General features: G+C 37.9%; 1 protein-coding gene across 2 annotated transcripts in view; it reads right to left on the bottom strand.

Moving 5' to 3' along the window:
* Window positions 1-636: 636 nt before the first annotated feature.
* Window positions 637-15,138, bottom strand: part of LOC135209562 (protein phosphatase 1 regulatory subunit 3B-like) — a 39,417-nt gene continuing 24,915 nt past the window's right edge. For both annotated transcript variants that reach the window (XM_064242223.1, XM_064242222.1), the window contains exon 7: window positions 637-4,822. The gene's annotated coding sequence lies outside the window, so the exon portion shown is untranslated. The remainder of the gene's footprint in view (window positions 4,823-15,138) is intronic.

Raw genomic sequence — 15,138 nt, 5'->3', positions numbered from 1 at the left:
TCTCGCTCCTCAATGGAATGCCCGAGAAGGGGAAAAGAGAAGAACCTCAAAAGAATCAAGTTTCAGTGTCCTGCAGCCAAAGTCAAGGATCTTGGTCTATTTCTTGCCTCGTCTCAATATTCGTTTTTTTTTTTTTTATTTATCTACCAAAGTCATCAATACCAGATCTGGTCGACCACGAGGAAATCTAATGTTACTTCTTCATTTTTTGTCAAAATATTTGAAAGTTCGCTCTGTCGGCTCCTTCGTGGTAGGCCTATACTTTTCTTTTGTAGGCCTATTGACCTCTTTCTTTTCTCCTTCAGTTCCTGTGTATGAGGCAAATTTGAGAGAGAGAGAGAGAGAGAGAGAGAGAGAGAGAGAGAGAGAGAGAGAGAGAGAGAGACTTAATTTGGATTTTACCAGTAGATGAACCTACGTATGTAGGCAGATAATTATAAATCATAACTTATTTTTCTTTTTTCAAAATGTTTATATATATACTATATATTAATATATATTATATATAATATATATATATAATTAATATATATATATATATAGATATATATATATTATATACTATCTCTATAGATAATGTTACTTCAGATACGTATGCATAATAATAGAAATTGAGGAATAAATAATAAAAAAAACTTTTAAGAACAGAGAAATTTTTATTTCAAGATGTTTTTCAAAATCATAAAATATTATTGTGCAATATAAAATAATAATAATTATAATTCTGTTCCGCAGACAATTCAAAGATAAAGTTTCCTTTTATACAGTCATAATAATATTTTTCCTAAATCCATTTCGACATAAGTGAGTGCGAATACAGGCATTCGCATCCTCTCAACACAACCAGAAGTAAAGAAGTTCATCATAGTAACAGTTACACGGAGTCAACATCGTAAGCCGAAGCCAGAGTCGAACGCCGAAGGCTTCCATATTCGGACGAAGACGTCCAGGTCAGGCGCACGATGTTGCCATCAGCTGGGTGGTCATTATTATCTTTATTTACATAATATATATATATATTCCATTTTTTTAGTTTTTTTCTTGTCATTTTAAAATGCTAAAACACATTTAAATAATTGTATATGGTGGTGCTGATGCAAATTATCATTTCTCAACATGGTTAAATTAAGTTCTAAAGAAACACGAAGATTGTGTTGTATATGTACTAGTAGCTGAAGCGATTATAAAAAAAATGAAAAAAAAAAAAAAAGGAGGGGTCTACAAATTTGCTCAAATTGTCATCTGGAAAAGTGACGATCATTCTTTCAGCATTCTTTTTGTCATTCTGGAAGACGGATTAGTGTGTCCAGTCCTGCATCCTGGAAGCTCTTCGAAATCCAGTTTTCCGTAAAAAATAATGACTGGACTCAGAAGATGAGCCATGAGAACCTTTACGATGGCTCCCCACTGGTTCCTCTTCCAGGATCCAGGTCTGGAAGTCTCTCGTTTCCTTCGGACGTGAAATTTCTGTAGTTTTCAAAAAGGACAGGATTGATAAAGGACTCAAAGCTAATATAGCTTTGACCTATATGGCCTGAGAGGTCACTGGTCGAGTTCGTGTCTTGGGGCATTTGCGCACGCGCACACACCAGACAGAGAGAGAGAGAGAGAGAGAGAGAGAGAGAGAGAAACTCAACCCAAGGAAAAACAAAAGTGAAAAACTTGAGCAATGTTACATAAACCATAAAAGTAAAAAAAAATATTTTGAAAAATTAACTTAACTATTGTTAGGATTTTGCTACACAAACTCTTTCATTATCATCATAATATGACAGCGCGATTATTCCAGAATCTCCTCACTATCATTATCACCGTCTGTCATGAAATATGTTTGGCACACTGAACAGCAAACACACGCAGAGTAGCTTCCTAAACTCAAATGATATAATCATTAAGCAATCTATCAGTCTCGCTACATTTGTGCCTAAATACGTGTTAATGGGATAGAATAAAACCACTGGTTCCCAGCGCCCTTCCGAGCTTCCTGCCCCCCCACCTTACTAAGGCCACCTGCGAAGGTGAGGGAGGGGAGGGGGTTTTACTCAAGAATATAAGGAATAATAGCTTTCGGGTTATTCTTAAAAGATAAAGAAACTTCACCCCTATAGGCACTCGGGTGTTTCCTAAGATTCTATGCTCTCAAGAATGAATATGTACAGAGCATTATCTAAATACAAATGTTATCACGTACCGTACTATCATCATGTACCCGTACGGTACCAAAAGGGAGTCGTGACTATCTTTACATGTGCCCTTTGACTAATCACATTATATATCACATTCAGAACGGGAAGAGAAAGTAGCAATTTACATTTATCTTCAGCTGCCATCAGTAGTTCCTTCGCGAAATTCTACCTAGAGTCCTATACTATACACACCTATCAACCTTCACTCTGACAAGTTCACTTTCAAATCCTTTCCTCTCGTCGCGTGGGGGAGAGAGTCAATGCATCCTTTCTGCAGAGTCCTTCCGCGGGGAAATAACATCCCTGCTGACTATTTACATTGTTTCCTGAAACCTGCCTTTCAGGGTGAATTGACCCTCCCACCTTGAAGCTGTGATATGGTTACCCAAACGTGAAAGATATATATATATATATCTATATACATTGAAGAGAGATATTTTGTATATTCACATTATCTACACTCGTTTTTATAAGCAGGAGAATCTACAAAGAAGAGTTCCTGGGACTATCCTACACAAAACAACATAAAAGAGGCGAGATATAGGACAATGATATTTGTACGGCTCTGTGGTTATGGCTTAGAAACACACCAACAGGCTTAATAATAATTAGAAAACTTCGAGAGGGAGATTCAGAGAGTTCTCTAAAATCCATTCTACTTGTGCCACCCAATTCACACCACGCTACTTTAATACTTTCTCGAAGCAACGTGGACGCGCCTCTCTTGACGATTCACTGAACCACGAATCTACCCACCAGCTGCTTCGAGAACCTACAACATACGAGAAAAAAAAATACAACAAAAAATCTCTAAGAATCATTCCAGCTTCCCATTTCTTTAAATCTGGAGTCATCCTTCTTGGATCAACGACTCTACTGTAATGGGATCATTGCTGGAATGTTTCCGAGAACCTTTACAAAACTAGGACATGTTTCGCCTTCAATTCCCGCGTTCGAATCTGTCCAAATCCTTAGGATACGTAGTACACACTTGTGTCCCTGGCTTCCCCATCCAACAGGTCCTTCATTCACAAACCTCCCAGCAGAAGAGAAAAGAAGTCAGGAGGTCTTGCTCTTTAAATCCATGAGCTCACTTCAGCGAGGTACGTACAACAACCTTGAGGTCACAAGGGGGGAGGGGAGGGGGTTCCATAGGCACCTTCACGTGATTATTTATAGTCTATACAATCTTCACTTGGGAAGGGTTAATTTTTTTTTTTAAACGAAGCAAATCTTGTACAGGTCCTCAAACACACTTTTTACCAATTAGTCACGCAGGCGGCGGTGGGCTCTGTCGAAATTTAACCAAAAACTAAAAAGAATGAACTCATTCCACAGCCTTTGTGGTCACAAACACTTTCTGGGTTAAATTGCAATATTTCGCACACACAAAAGGAGTCTTGCTTCTTTCAACAGACCTCGTTAAGAGCACTTGTACAGGTGCTTGTACACAAAGGGCAATTTACAGTACACAAGTACACATCCACAAAAACGCTGTGTGTATCTCAAAGGTGTATATGTATATCTTAAAGGTATCACTATCAGGGCAATGACAATTTTTTTTTTTGAGTCAGAGTCTATAAACCATTTCCGATGATACATAGGTTTTATCACAGATAAAATTTCATGTTTCACTAAGCAATTTTTTCCTTTTTTTTTCATCGTGTCGTCCACTTAATAAACTACTACAAATATCTATCCAATCGTGCGCCGATAAGTCGATAAACTTTTACTGTGATTTTCCACTGAACAAGTTCAGCTCAGCATTTCCGAATAACAATAGACTATTATTATAATGACATTCAGCATCCAGCAGTCTACTGCCTTTCCTGCCACTTTCCAGGTGGGTTGTCTTCCAGACCTTCTGCCATGTTTCTCGAAGAGAGAGAGAGAGAGAGAGAGAGAGAGAGAGAGAGAGAGAGAGAGAGAGAGAGACCGCAAGGCCCTGCTAACCAGAGAGAGATAGCTCTGGTGACAAAAGTATCATTATCACAGTAATTTTGTCAGTATTGAGAATGCAAGAACACAAGGGGAAAAGGCAGGGAAAACCCTAGCCCCATTTTCTCTCATATCCCCGTTTTCTCTCATATCCCCGTTTTCTCTCATATCACCGCCTTCCGAATGACCAGCATTGGACAACGTGGTGAGCAGAGCCTTGTAGAAAAAAAAATTAAAAATAAAATAATAACTATTCTCCAACATTCTCTTTTTTTTTTTTTACCTTAAATAAGAGCCTCATAAGCTATTCTACTACAACATTCTTATCTTACGTTAAGTTAAGAGGTGGGGTCACAGGGTCGAGCGTTTGTGTGCGGCTATGATAATTGGGGGAGACTGAACCCGCCCCCCACCCCACCCCCCCCCAAAAAAAAAGTGTCATATCCACAACTGGTCCTAAGAGTTGAAGAATAGAATCTGTAATATATACTTTCTTCCCCGAGAAAGGCATGGCAGAAGACGCTACGGAGACATCTCACAACCATCTTCGCTGTCATTCGTCTGATGGACACAGTGTTGCCAGACATCTTGGTATATGTAAACAATCGACAGTGTTACCAGAAGCACTGTAGGGGTGGGTGTCAATTTCTGTGTGGGTCATCTTGCAAAGCTTTCTTTGACGAGTCGCGCTCAGGTTCCTGAGAAAGAAAGAGAAACACTGACGTGAATAACGACAGGTTACCTAGAATAATTATCACAAATAAATAGAAATAGACGAACTTGTACTGAGCATACCGAGATAATAAAAAATTATATTGGGAAGATTATATATTAACACCCTGCCAATAGGTGATATCATCTAAGCAGACAATTTAGATAAATAAATAAATAAACAGACAGGTTTGTATGTCCATACACAATTTAAAATTACTTTACACCGAGCAAACGAAGAAATTGACAAATTATGGCATTAAGATTAATATCTTAACACCCTGATACAGGTTTGTCAGCTCACAAACAGTTTAAAACTACTTTAGCGTCTAAATGATCTAAAATAAAGAAAAAACAAAATACACTTGTTTTGGGGTGAGAGATGAGTCATTCAAAGCACCTGTTCAGTGGAACAGGTGTGTCCAACTCATCTCCAATTTGTCCCATGAAGACACATGTACTCTGAATATATCCCCAAAATACCAATAGGGAATGAATAATACTGGCCCATATTTTGATGGAGTTCCCTGTTACCTATTCAAATGAATCTCTCATACTGGAATCCACCTGTTATCAGGTAAATGAACATTTGCCTTCTTTATAGTCTATCGATACATCATTCGTGTAGGTTGACGGGTAAATACCACCTGTGCCAAGCTTCAGAGACCGAAATGACAAGATATAACAATTTTCTAAATCACTCATCAGGAGACTTTTATATTTCCATCTATCTGTCGACCCACCCAGGGATACGGGTTTGACTCCAATAACTAAAACAGAGGAAGAATGACTCACAGTTCCGAGCAAGTGCGTCAGGTCTACAGGCAGGTCAGATCACATTACTTTAAAGCCTTGACGTGGAACAACCCCCCACCCCCCCACCTTCCACAACCCACAGGTCTATGGTAGGATTTAAGGGCTATAGGGGAAATGGAAGTAGACCATATATGCAGGAGGTACTGTCATACAATTACTCCTAAAATCTACCATAAACCAGCCTGTTATGAGGCCATCTTAGATCATCAATAAGCTTTGTACAGAAAGAAACAAACAAGGAAGTAATTGCCAAATAAATTCAACGTCCAAAGAAGTAATTACCTAATAAATTCATCATCCAACCAAATAAATTCAACATCCAAAGAAGTAATTACCAAATAAATTCAACATCCAAAGAAAGTAATTACCTAATAAATTCAACATCCAAAGAAGTAATTACCTAAAAAATTCAACAGCTAAAAAGTAATTACCTAATAAATTCAACATCCAAAAAAGTAATTACCTAATAAATTCAACATCCAAAAAAGTAATTACCTAATAAATTCAACATCCAAAAAAGTAATTAAATAATGAATTCAACATCCAAAAAAGTAATTAAATAATGAATTCAACATCCAAAAAAGTAATTACCTAATAAATTCAACATCCAAAGAAGGAATTGCTTAATAAATTCAACATCCGTGGAAGTAATCACCAAATAAATTCAACATCCAAAGATTTAATTACCTAACAAATTCGTCTATACAAGTCCAATGAAAACTCGATTCGACCAACATGAGAACATCGCCCTGTTCTATTCATTTATATACCAGCATGTCTTTGAGTAGGCCTACCGGATAGACCTATTAATATAACCTTCCCATGGCCCAAGAAGATGGCGAGTTCTCGTTTCTCACACAGTCAGGCAGCTACGGTCGACTTCTCCAGGCTAATCTTCAATCACTGTACTTCCTCAGACACGATCTACAATCCTACAATCATTCTGACCATCAGCGACACACCCTGCTGGAACCCACAGCAGAGCCCAACGCCCTAACCCCCAACTCACCAATCGCAAAAAAGGACCACAAACCCAACGGTCATTTTGGGCTCAAGGGACCTTTATAAACCATTCTAGTGGGTGTGTAGGTAGCGAGTGTTTCTTAAATTTGTATTTTAATTTATTTGTAAAGTTACCAACTAATATGAGCAATCCATCTGTTGTATGAATAAAATGTACAACGTAGTAATAATTATCAAAGGGGCTTAACACAGTACTTTAATATGTGATGTGTAATGTGTATTCATTTACATACATTAACATTGTTCACTAATGTATACACTTCCTATTTTACAGTATTTATAAAAATTCATCCAGACCTAACTGATTAACATTAATTTTCTTCAAGTCCAAAGACAACAATTCAGACAAACAACGAGAGAGAGAGAGAGAGAGAGAGAGAGAGAGAGAGAGAGAGAGAGAGAGAGAGAGAGAGAGAATCCTCTTTTATCTGGAATATAATTCTACCGTTAACCAAGTAATAATAGGTGGCCCTCATGCACCAATACAAAAGGTCTCCACCCTGCCCCTATGTATCAAATCCCATTGCTTCCTTATTAATAACATTCACTCATCATTGGTCTGTTTCTCTTGATGGAATGACGTTTTCTTCGCGGGTTTTCAATTCTAGGGAGTTAGAAAATGCGTCGACTTCTCTATTCAGGCTCTGCGGTTGTTAACTTCTTAAAGAGCTAGAAAATGCACAGAGGACTCTCTTGAGTTATGAGAGTATATACTCTACTGATACGCGAGATAAAAATATATATAACTTTCAAGTCAATTTTACAAAGCTACATATATGATATACGACACTTTATTCCCACCTAACAAATAAATTGAAAAAAATCAATTTTTGGGAAAACTGCATACGCTACCCCGATCTAACTTCCCTCAATTTAATCTATAATGATAATACACGTCTCAAATTCTTAATAAACCCACCCACTACTATTATATAAAGGGAAAGCCCCCGCCCCCCAAGAAAACATTCGGAAATAACCACCACAGAAGCTAGAAAAATTCCCACCACACACACGGCGACACCGATTTCTCTGGTCGACGTGAAATACCAGTTTTTAAAACTTCGATCGCGCCGCCAGGTAGACCTTGCCATGATCTTGGGTATTTGGCAATGGTCACGGAGGCCCTGACTCGGCTGAGGGAGTCCCCGCACTTACTTTTGAAGGAGTCCCCAGACTCGGAATTTGTGAAGGATGTTGATTGTTCTTTGAAATTCTCATTGCCGGAATAAGAAGAAGAAGGAGAAGAAGAAGGAGGAGAGAGAGAGAGAGAGAGAGAGAGAGAGAGAGAGAGAGAGAGAGAGAGGACGGAGAAGAGAGAAGAAGAAGAGGAGAGATAGAGAGAGAGAGAGAGAGAGAGAGAGAGAGAGAGAGAGAGAGAGAGAGAGAGAGAGGGCCCTACAATACACTTACAAACCCTCTTCATTGAAGTAGAATTAACTTTACAAATCTCCAGAGAGAGAGAGAGAGAGAGAGAGAGAGAGAGAGAGAGAGAGAGAGAGAGACGTAGTTCCTTATAAGCTCAGGCAAGTTCATGCAAGTGGTAGACCTTCGACCAGTTCCTGAATTCCATCCGCGCATGAACGCCATCAAATCAGACTGACCAAGGAAGAGAGAGAGAGAGAGAGAGAGAGAGAGAGAGAGAGAGAGAGAGAGAGAGAGAGAGAGAGGGTGTTAGGTATTCCTGACCACATTACAGAGCTGAGAGATGGAAGAGTATTGTAACCATCTCAAAAAAAATCTTGGGACGTTAGGATATCAAATGAATGCTCTTCTTCAGCTTTCATTCATTCGCATCCAGTGAATGACGTGAACATCTGCGCAGTTTAAGCTATAATAACCCTTAGCCATAAAACTGACTTTTTAGTCAAGGTCAGAATGCATCTTTTCCCTGGAAATTTTGTTAATCCCAATCTTATGTATATACTACTTACGAATTTTTCTGTTTTGGTGTCTATTAACTTACATACGTATAGTTAAGGTATTATGCAATTAATATATATATATATATATATATATATATATATAATTAATATATATATATATATATATATATATCATATATATATATATATGTATGTATGTATGTATGTATGTATGTATGTATGTATAAGTATGTAATAATAACTATACTTGGTTTTTTCCATCTGTCCATCCACCTGTGGTGTTTGCGCATGGTAACACTGCGTCCCAGGCTTTAAATAGTTACGCTATGTGTAAGTTTTAGGTAAATAAAAGGATATCTTGGTGTACATTTGCAACTGAAAAGTGTTTTAATAATTTACTGTATACGAATTACACCGTTAATATTCGAAATAGATTATTATTTAAAGCCCGGGACGCAGTGTTACCATGCGCAAACAGCACAGCCGGATGGACGGATGAAAAAAAAAAAAAAAGTATAGTTTATGAATCCAAAGCAAGACGAACTACTGAGAAAGCCAAGCATAGCAGAGAGGACTTAAGGATACAATGAGCAAACGATATTTCCAGGAGACGTCGACCGGGAACAATAAATGTTAAATCCTGTCAAGGTAATGCATGCAGATCCAACGGCGGCGCGGTGGTGAGTAGATTAGTGGCACCGTGCCAAGAAAACCAGAGTGCCAACAATGAGCAAAAGACGGAGGAGCCTATCCCTGACCCTAGGCAAGCTCAAATCCAGAGAAGAAATCGTGCAGTGAATAGTGATGGCCGAGAATGAATGGACATTAGCAATAAATGCATGACCGCTGAGCTGAAAACTACAGAATGGTAATGTGGGTATGTTGGAATAAATCCGACTATGTTGCTATGAGATTTCTGTTCTGAACAGTATATGCTGTACGGGTTGTGCATAACAAATAACACCTAATATAGCAGATTCGCATCAACCGTGCATCTGATGTCTAGGCCAGTCCTTTACGACGCTCCTGATTGGCTGTTGATAAGCCAATCACAGGGCTGGAAACTCCCGAGCGACTACTGAAAGACTTATTCCTCAGGAGAAATGGAACATACATCCTGCCTACGTGAACTCTCTCTCTCTCTCTCTCTCGTGTTTCCAGCCCTGTGAGTGGCTTATCAACAGCCAATCAGGAGCGTCGTATGGGACTGGCCTAGACATCAGATGCATGGTTGATGTGAATCTACTATAGCGTACACTGCCATTCACAACCACATATTATGTTGTACTGGTTATAAAGTTCGTATTCTCAATTAGTCTGTTGTGCAGTCTATGATCTGATGAATATCCAGAATCAAAATCTTAACTCTCCTGTTTCTTAATCAAAATTCACAACCCCACTCCCTTACAATCCCAACTTTCCATTTACCGAAAGCAGCAGCAGCAGCAGCAGCATCCAAAAATATATATAAATAATTATGAGTATCACCATCCTCCAAAGAATTTCATTCAATTTCCGATCACTCGACATTGAGGAGTCCAAGAGAAATCCTTTTTCATATTTGGGCACGTTCCCAGACAACTCGTTTAGCCGCCACCCCCTTCTCTCTCTCTCTCTCTCTCTCTCTCTCTCTCTCTCTCTCTCTCTCTCTCTCTCTCTCTCTCTCTCTCTCTGGAATCACACTAACTCAAAGGAAGTTACGAAAACGGTGTATTAAAAGAGGAAATAAAGACATTGATTTGAAGATAATGTATTTCCTGAAAGTTTTTTTAACGGGACGCAAAGGACACTGAATGTGACCCAAAATATTAAAAAAAAAAAAAAAAACTTGAAGAAGACATTAATAAAGCCGCTTTACTACCAGTGACTTGCAAAATACTAAGATAACATGAAAAACAACAATAGAAAAAGGGTGAAAGTTCCGAGTAAACTTGGATGATAAAATATAAGTTTTGCGGGTCATGAAAATTCAGAAAGATGTGAAATGAATAAAAAATATTTTTCATTAGTGTACAAAAAAATTTCAATGTATTTTTTCATTGTAGAAAAAAGTCAATTCATATTTTATTGTAAAAAAAAGTTAATGTAGTTTTTATTGTACAAACAAAATCTATGCATTTTTTATTGTACAAACAAAAGCAACGAACAGGAGATATGAAAAAAAGGACGTATTTAAAAAATATATTTCAATACATTTTTTTTTTTTTTTACAAAGGCAGTGAATAAAAAAAGCATGAAAAAAAAACGTAAAAATTGGGAAGAAGTAAATTTAACTTGGAAATAAGTCGGTAAAAGGAAGACGTTGGGTATATATACCCAGTTCACAAACAAGGTCAACGCAACCTTATAAGCTCCCGCTGGCCCACTTTGCAACGACCTGAAGTCCTTGCATATTGCTGCCTCTTTATGCCCTGCAAGACATTCTATTTTACCCTGGGTGGCTTGCACCATGATAATAGGGAGAGTGGTCCACATCCTGGATGCACAGAGTTTAAGGGTGGCACTATTGGTCTGATTTGAATGTAGAAACGCGAAGGAAATAAATAAGTAGAAATAGAGCCCTTCTCCTCGACGAGAGAGAGGAGAGAAAGGAGAGAAGTAGAGAGAGAGAGAGAGAGAGAGAGAGAGAGAGAGAGAGAGAGAGCACTTACAATGTGCTGGATTTGTCATGGTCCCTACGTAATACAATTTACACTATATATATTATATATATATAATATATATATAGATATATATATATATATATATATATATACATATATATATATATATAATAGTATACATAATACCGAGTACTTTACAGGACGCAAACAGGAATCTGGGCAAGACAACATAGTCATGCAACGCTTGAAGGCCTGGGTATGATGACCACACGAGAATAACAGGACGTAATACCCCACCAAGTTCTATTTCATGACTGGGCATGCGCAGCAATCTTCAATCGTATCTGACAAATTCACCAAAGATGGAGGACACCTCACGTTTACTGAATCATCAGCAAATACAATTACTTCCTCCCCCGTTAGCGTAGGTTAGCCATCTCAAGAGAAATGTCTGCAAATGCCACTAGATTTCGTCAGGTACTCAGAAGAATCGTGGGCGTGCCCGGCTTTTTTTTAAAAAAACGGCTGGACTGAAGGTGGCAACAAGTTTGTTGAATTATACCAGCGACTAGTCTCAGCTGATCAAGAGATCTATGATCACGCTGTTAGAGCGTGGGCAGCGAATGCTCGTTCGATGGTTCACTCTAAATTCTTGGAATAACTAAGTTGCTTCGTCCTGAATTCACTCTCTGTTACTTGTCAGTATGTTAAATAAATCATATTTATACACACGAGCAACTATAATTAATACGAACGTTGAGATAGGAATAAGCCTAGGCCTAATTCCGCTCTTACGAATTCTTGGAATAACGCGTCTACTTCGTCCTAAATTTTCTCGGAGCTACTTAGCAGAACGTTAAATGGTTCATGATTATATCCACGGTGAATCATGATAATTTATCCGGAAGGCAAGAAAAGCATATATAGGCCTAAGCCTACATTCAAATTCTCTCAAAATCTCTCTTACAATAACGGCTTTCCCTTCAAGCGAAGGAAGTTAGTACATGCTATATATCCACGTTCCTTAGCCTCGGATACATCAGCTATTTACAGAATTCTCTCGGTCCCGAGAAATGTTGCCAAAACCGAAGAACCACAGGAACCACGCTAATGGTGCATTGGTCTCTCTCTCTCTCTCTCTCTCTCAGACAGGTCTGACAGGCAATGTATCACAGCTCCTTTATGTTCACCAGAAGGTCTTGACGTTATGGTTTATAAATACCTATGGGTTTATAACCTTCTATCACCATATGGAGAGTAAAAGGACAGTTGTATAACGAAGGACAAGTCAAGACGAACAATAGCCGAAGCTAAATAAAGATCTAATGATTAAAACAATGATCTGGTTTCCCTGTTTTCGTGGTCACATATGAAACAGTTTCTTTGATAAGATTTGAAGAGGTGGTTATTCCGCATAAGGTGTGACTCGGTAACTAAGCACTTGTAACAAACCACTGCACGAACATATTAAAGAAAATAGCATAACTAACACTAAATCCTAACCTTTCCCAGCTACAAGTTCCGTCTATCCAAATTCAGTCATCAAAATCACACGAGAGTTCCACAGTTCTTATGCAGCTTCGAAATTATGTTTTAAAAAAATGATGTCCTATTTGTAGCCGGTGTTTTAAAGGGTATTTTAAGAAGTCCTATTAGAACTGAATTAGTGCTAATGAAACAAACGTTACTTATATACTGTTCGACTCGAAATACCAGAAATGTGATGTTGAGCTATTAAATTTCCCCGAGAATAAATTCCTGAGCAGTCTGTACAACAAGGAAGTACCGAGGATTTCCTCTCTCTCTCTCTCTCTCTCATGATTCGTACAGAGGAATTCCTCTCTTTCTCTCTCTCTCATGATTATTCTAAATAGGACCATTACAATCTTAGGCCTATTGTCTAGATGCTGACCTCACAACATGTGCAGGAACAGATTACCTGCGACTTTGAATACCCAGACCAAACTATAAACCTCCTAATTAATTGAAATGGCATTCATAAAAAAAAATCTTTACGGCCTATAAAATGAGAGAAAGATAAATGATTAGGCCGAGAGCCTAACGCCATGCCCGAATAAGAATGACCTAGGCCTACGGGAACACGATAAAAGCGTTGTAGCCGACACATCTACGCCCAGGCATAGGCCTACACGGGAGGCCTATGCCATAGGGTTCTTTACTATGCTTCTGCCTAATTCTGCCTGCCATTATAATAATTTCACTGGAATACATTCCATATTCAGACGAAAAGACTGACGTCTTTGAGAAAAAAAACAACACCAACCTCTCAATAATTAGTCAAGCCATATGGCGCGTCGTAGCAACTTTCTCTTTGTCGACCCATAGGCCTATCTGAAAATCAAGAATAGGCCCACTGCCGAGCCCTCGCGTCGAGCTAGGTAGGTGGTCGGGTAGACTTTTGTTCCCAATGGTTTTGAATTCCTAATGTACTGTTAACTAATTGTAATTCAGAGTCATGAATTCCTACAAGACATACCTCAATGCTCATGCAGATATCAGGCAAGCTGTTTGTACATTTGTAACTATAAATAGTCTTAACATTCTTGTGAATCAGCTAAAAAACTAAGAATAACTTCTTGGTATGGGACTAAGGAGGTGGCACTGTACATTCGTAGCCATGAATGGCTAATCATTCTTTTGAAACAGTTACAAAATTAAAATCTTGGTATGGGCCTAGGGTGGTAGTACATTTGTAACCATAAACAAATGAGCATTCTTGTGGAAGTGGATCTGGTATTCTTCATATCTACGTCTGAAAACGTATAAAAGAACAATATTCTGCTTTTACATTAAAAACCACAATATTCTGCTTTTACATTAGGGTACATTCACAGCATAATGTTGAAAAGACATCCTATAACTGATTTCTAAATGAATTTTCAAGGGCAAGGTTTTTCTATTAAACAAATTGCAGGAATCTAGAGCATTTTCCGTACAGCTATGTTCCCGCTTATCTTCGATACACCCATCGAAGGTCATTTAGAGTCAAAATCATTCTTGGTGCACGTAAGTGCTTTCGTAAAGCAAATCACACTCTATATATATGATTATTTATAATTTCATAGCTGATGATAAACTCAAGTTAGATAGGCCCAAAGAGCGACTGAGTTTCTCAGTCAAACCCTACATCTTTGTTTAGCATTTAGATGCTCTCTCTCTCTCATGGATTTTCCACCATCCAAGGTATGAGTCAGTTAAGGATTAAAACTGCATTTGGTGTAAACAAGGGCACGATATTTCGAGATACTTTGAAATGGCTCCTTTATGAGAGACGCGTTCTTCAACTATGCCTGGGAGATATTTTAGATGGTTAATATAAAGCTGCTGGTTTATACAGAACGATTCTAGGGACGAAGTAGCTACGGCACATTACTATACAATGATGGATGTAATTGCAAGGCATAAATAATTAAGTAATAAGGCGTTTAGTTGAAGTGTAACTTGACGTATGTATCAAGCCAAAATTTGATGGCGAAAACGAGCGATGAATTAGAAAACGAGGAAAAATGAGAAAACGGGAGAGATATTCAATTGCACATACTATAAAGTCTTTGTATTCATTCCTTGTACCTTTGGCACGTAAAAAATATTACATACAATATTTAAAAATTAGGCTAAAAAACGGTCGTAAAAAGTTCCACGGTACTTTCTCTGAGTTATATCCTATAATATATAATCGGTATATATATATTATATCTTTAATTTTATATAAATATAATATATACATATATATATGTGCAATTGAATAAATATATATTATATATATATATATATATATATATATATATAGATATATATATATAATTTTATATATATATATAGGAGAGATATGAGAGAGAGAGAGAGAGAGAGAGAGAGATGAGAGGGAGAGAGAGAGAGAGAAGAGAGATAGAAGAGAATCCTTTTTTTCCCCCGGAACATGGAGGAATCTGCCTCTATAGGATAACTTGGCTGGCG

Source organism: Macrobrachium nipponense, chromosome 38 (assembly GCF_015104395.2).
Source record: "Macrobrachium nipponense isolate FS-2020 chromosome 38, ASM1510439v2, whole genome shotgun sequence".
Classification (NCBI taxonomy): Eukaryota; Metazoa; Arthropoda; class Malacostraca; order Decapoda; family Palaemonidae; genus Macrobrachium; species Macrobrachium nipponense.
This window is presented reverse-complemented; position numbering and strand designations above follow the sequence as displayed.